Source organism: Lepisosteus oculatus, chromosome 7, assembly GCF_040954835.1.
Source record: "Lepisosteus oculatus isolate fLepOcu1 chromosome 7, fLepOcu1.hap2, whole genome shotgun sequence".
Lineage (NCBI taxonomy): Eukaryota > Metazoa > Chordata > Actinopteri > Semionotiformes > Lepisosteidae > Lepisosteus > Lepisosteus oculatus.
In genome coordinates this window covers 47,622,576-47,628,391 of record NC_090702.1, presented here as the reverse complement: position 1 = coordinate 47,628,391, position 5,816 = coordinate 47,622,576, and the positions used below count along the sequence as shown (strand labels likewise).

General features: G+C 36.0%; 1 long non-coding RNA gene across 1 annotated transcript; it reads right to left on the bottom strand.

Moving 5' to 3' along the window:
* Positions 1-209: 209 nt before the first annotated feature.
* LOC138240770 (uncharacterized) lies at positions 210-5,606 on the bottom strand. The gene is made up of 3 exons (XR_011190009.1): positions 5,582-5,606; positions 883-1,021; positions 210-528 (listed from the first exon to the last, which is right to left on the bottom strand). It is a non-coding gene; the product is annotated as an uncharacterized lncRNA (long non-coding RNA).
* Between the last annotated feature and the right edge of the window lie 210 nt (positions 5,607-5,816).

Here is a 5,816-nt window from a genome sequence, read left to right as displayed (position 1 = left end):
TACACACACAGCTCCCCTCAAACAACCCCATTAAAATATTGTAATCAATCCATGAAACACGTTGCAGATTAAAATTAGGCAAATACATTTTATTTCAGATTGATGTTGGGATATCAAAGTGACCTACAGTATATCACACAAATAATGACATTAGTGCATGATATGGATGAATGTCTGCTCCTCCTTCTGGCTAATTATATTTACTTTATTAAATAATTAAACTTATTCTCTTTCCCTCGTGTTATGTCTGGTACATCTGTAGTGCTCAAATTTAACATCTGTTTCTGTTTTCTGCCTTACAATTAAGGGCTGTCTGACATCAACTTGCCACAGAATTGGAAAGGCTCACTAGAAAAAGAGCCATTCAGATGCTAATGAACCCGCATTCAGGAAGACAACAGGAAGGTCGGGTTCCACGTTGTTAGATCACATTTGTTTGCTTTCTTCCATTTTCTTCTGTGTGTACATCTCAGTATCTGAAATCCCCACTTCACTGAATCACAAAAGCGATGTTTAAGACCCATTACCCTAAAGCCAAAGAGGAACAATGGCATCTCAAAATGACAGGGCAAGAAAGGCTTCATAGATTTTCACATTTCAGTGCATTATTATTCTTTTTTACCATACCCACCCCCCCAAGTGAGTTGATAGGCCCAAAGTGAAAAGTACTGTACAGTACCATTGAGTTGATAACCAAAATGAATATATGGTACAAACTCTACACAGATAGCACAAAAGTAATTTAACCCAGGTTTCCAGAACTGCGAGGAAGAAATGCTAACCTCTGCGCCACCCTTTATTTAACCACTCGAGAACAAATTCTTATTTACAATGACAACTTGGAGACAACCTTAAACTTGCGCAGCAGGGCATTTACTGTACCGTTCTGAGTGGAGTACTTTTCTCAAGAGTCCAAGAACATGTGATTGGAGTCCACAGCCCTTTGTCTGGAGTCCAGGACTCTGCTCACCATATCTTGTTGATGGCTCTGCCTGACGGTCATCTAGACGGTTTGTCTATACTGAAAATATAGAACACTAAAATATAAGGCTGACTTGCTCAGCTGAAAACTTGTACAGTAGTTTTGTAAAGAGCGTTTATATGCAAAATGGACTCCAAACAATTTTCCCCAAAAGGAATACAAGCTGTGCTAATGAAGGCAATAAATGCATAGTATGTTGTTTCATTACATTGTTTCCATTTTCTATAATTATAAGACGCGTGCATGGTGAAACTTAATTACTTTTCACTGACATTTCAGTGCATATTTAAAAGCTACTTCTCTCTGTGGAATCAATATACTGGATACATATTGATACCTGACTATAATCTGCAAACAGGATTCATTTGTAGAATTTTACTACAATTTTAATAATGTTTACTCTTTAGTTATTCAGCTATTACAGTCACTTTGTGTGACAATGAAAGAGGAAAAAGTTAATAAATATAGACAGTACTATACAACAATCATGTTGTGAGATGACAGAATTAGGTAAAGAAAATGAGTCACTGTATGTACAGTATAATGATTTTAGTTTTCCAAAAATATTTTTTTATTTGAAAGCATGCGTTTACTGTATTTAAATGTATTTTAAAATGTTCTAATGACAAATAACATTACAGAAAAGTGGGCTTAGATTTAATAAATACTGCAAACCATTCATTCCAAAAAATTCAACACACCCGAAGCCAAAACCTTGTGTCTCTCTTCTTTTCAGGATGGAATAAACCTTTACCTGTTCCTTTGCAGCTTATACTTGCTGACGCAGCTCCCTACTTAAACAATTCAGCTTTCTGCCTTCACTGCACCTGTTTTCTTCTGTATTCCCGAAAATGTATAATTTTATCAATCTGATGGGATTCTGAGCAGTCTTTTAGAACATGAAATTTTTATAGACAGCACTTAAAAATCTCTATAAGAAAATATTTTTTGTCATCTCATTACTGGAGAGAAACGTGACAATTATGGATACATTTAGAAATTTCAGACAGTGAGCTAAATATTGCATTAAACATTTGTTTTTAAACTGCAGTTGTTCACAAATGCTACCTTGCGTGTGTACCCTTATCATCATTACATAGCTCTCAGAAACTGCACAAATTGAGTTTGGTCAGTACTGGGATAGTAACCTCTGGTGGATGAAGAGGGTCCCCTACTATACATAATGCGTTATAGGATCCTTAGGAATGAAGATGTATTAAAACAATAAAAAATGGGAAGATGTTTAAAGTCACATTCAGATAATGCACCTTAAAATATTTGAGTCCTCTATTATTGAAACCACCAAGGAAAAAATATCGTTTATACTGTATATAATAAAATATTTGTATATAGAACGATGATTTTGACAGTTTTTACAATTAATAAATGTGAACATGCTTTTCAGGCTAATTAAATGAATTACATAGGTTGCTGACACTCTTATTGAAAATACCACAATGATTTTCTGTCAATCAAAAATATGGGAACACATATTTACACAAAAGATTAATTAATTCATTTTTTGAAATACTAGAGATATCTGATACACAGCAATTAGAAGCCAAAGTGAAATAATTAGAAATGGTTCTCTTGTTGGGAGAAGAATGTTTGAAGTAACGCTTTTTGCAATCGCCTAAAAACATGTCAGAGCAAGCAAAATAAAAAAATAGAAAGAAATTCACAACCACAGCATATGAAGGTATAATAGTAATAATAAGATGGAGCACTATTGGAAACCACAAAATTAAAGTAAGCATATAGTTACATTTCATTAATTTGCTTTAAAGCTTTTTTAAGCCAGGGTTTTGTAATTCCTAAGAAACCCCATGTAATGATGCTTAATCCTGTTAATTCTAGTTTGTTGTTTGGCTTTTTGTTCACAGATTAGTGACTGACATTAGTAAAAGCCACGTGTTATGTCTGTATTTCCACAGGATCAGAATGAGTCTCTACAGATATTAAATCCACACCCCGATCTCAAGACTGAGAGTTCTCCTACAGTGCTAGTCTTGAAAATGAAATGTCATATTTGGACAGCACAAAGCACATGAAAAACAAACCAAAAAGGCTTTTAAACATCTCCATGGTATATGTAGAATGGGATTTTTCTGGTAAGTGTGCATATACTGTTTCATCTTATTAACAATTGAGTATTTGTCTATTCATTGTTTATTAGGGACCATTGTATATAATCATCTCAAATGAGAGATGATTTACAATTCCCCTGATTGTAAAAAGGATTTTGCAATTCATTGACTAATTCCCTTCAGATATAATTAATTTCCAAACCATGAATTAAAAAGGAATGAATTTGACCAATATTAAGGTGATTAAATTGCAGCCAATGGTTCTGGTGAAGATCTTTTGTAGATATATGAAACAATTTCTGTATCTTGATTTTTATACTTCACAAGATTCTGGATTTCTGCTTTGATTTGAATTCAGTAACTATGCCTCTGTGGCCCTGTATGATTTTTCATTTTCAACCTATTCCTAAATGAAGAGCAATACTCCGATTTTGTTTTTTGTTTGTTAAAACATGTGTGCATATTATAATAGTGTTGTAAGAGTCCCAAAGCACAATTATTTTGCTTTTTCAGATGAAACATCCAACACCCTTTTCAGGCGTGTGATGTTATACTATTTATGCTCTAAAGAGGGTCATGCTTAGTTTATTTACTTACAGCCAATGGGTTCCATAGGATCAAATATAATCTGTGGTTAGGACATTCACTATGGGTCCTCTTCTATTTTAGTGAACAAACTCCTGCCATTGATTAACTGTGATATAATTAAGCTTGGAACACTGCAAGAAGAATGTGCAATGCCTCCAAAATAGTGTTTGCATCTTAAGTGAGAAGGTGGTATTTTTTTTCAAATTTGCCACACGAGCAACACAAATTAGACATGAACCCTATCGCATGTACACATGAAAGCTTTAATACCTGTCACCTTGAAGGTAAAAACACACAAATAACTATGATAATACTGAAGCAGCAGTGATTTATATTTCTAGAGTGAAATACATGCTATTAAACTATTATTTTTTATGAAACTTTAATTCAAGGTTTTCATTAATTAGGTTAGGGGTACTGTATCTAACTCTATATTGTTTCTCATAAGAAATGCAATGCTTAGATCTAATGGAGTTCAGCAATTGTTATACATATTGTGGAAATTAAATCACAGAAAATAATATATAAAAATACAGATCAAAGAGTTAATGAAACATGGCTTACTGTCAACATTTAAAAAAAGTTCTGGTCTCCCCAAGAGTACATACTATCCTGCTGGTGCCGGAGCACAGTCTTGGTCAGTCTCTTCTGTCATGCTCTGCCACTCCTCTTGTGCAACTACAACCTGAAGAGCTACAAGCATTTGTCTCCTGTTCCTGGCATTAATGAGTTGGTCTCACTGATGCCCTATTGGACTAAGGTCAGGAGAAAGTGCTGACTATAACAGGGCCTCAGCACTGTTTTCTTGAAGCTGTATCATTGCTTTGATGGAAAACTGACACTTTCAGATGGGTCTGAAGGAATAGGAAAATCACTGCCTAAGAGACTTTGTCAATGTATCGACGAGCAATAAAGTTATCAGATTTGGTGCCCTCAATCTGCACCAAAAGCAGATTCCTCACCCATCAACAGAGTTCAAACCATGTCACTGTTTGACACTGGCACAATACTTGCCATAATGCTCTCTATGGTATCTCCCAACACTTTGTCTTCCATCAGGTCTGCCAAAGGCGAAACAGCATTCATCAATGGATAGAACACTTCACCACTCTCTCTGCTGCCAGCTCAGATGTTCTCTGGCCAACAGAAGACAGCACTCACACCTCTCAGCTGTCGACGTGTTATTCTTTAAAAGCCTGCATGTAGAAGATTTATTTTTCTGCAGACAGCAAGCTACAGTAATTCTGCTGGTGCACAGGTTATTTCGTCCTGCAATTTAGTGTGTTATAGAAATGGCGATTTGAAAACAATTATGTATTGGGACCTGACAGATGGTTCTGGTTCTGGGTTAAGAGTTGACATGGAACTGTAGCTCTCAGCCCTTCAGGACATGGGCTCCTCATGGATTTGGTTTCCTGATTTCTTAGAACTAGACAGCAGGTTGCTGAAGTAACACATCTCATTCTCTGGACATCTCTTACTGACAGGCTGTCTTTAATTATGTCAGACATAACCACATGGTCTTAATTATTCAAAGGCTACATTGTCATATAATGAAAAATAAGAAATGATTCTTCCTTGCATCTACTGTACAGTAAACTGTATGTGTCTCATGGCAGTGATTCAGAACCTGCAGCCCTCAAAAGGAGATCAAGAAAGGAAGAGAGATATTGTGTCACCTGATAAATTAAAGGGGAACTTGGTTATAAATCTGCTTATAAATGGTTAACTCCCCTACTTCTGTGAACAGTGCCGTGTAAAAACCTGGAACATTTATTGGTTTATCATCAGATGAGCAGATTAAACACAGTGTCCCTGGTCACTACAATGGGGAATTGAACTAGAAGTCTTCTGACCTACTGGTCCACAAACACTACTGCAGCAGCCTAGTTTCCCTGAGAGGTTTCCCCTTCCCAGTACTCACCAGGCCCAACCCCGATGAGCTTCTTAGATCTGAAAAGATTAGAATACAAGGCGATAGTGCTGCCTGCATCAATTTAAATAATGTCTTTATGAATGGCTAGACAGACTCTTTCAAAAACTCATCATGGCCACTACAATTTGACTTAAACGGCAGACATGGTGTTTTTATGCAATCCCACGGCTTGCACTCTATGTTTTGTCATCCCAAGGTAAAATAGTGCAGCAATTCCCCCCTA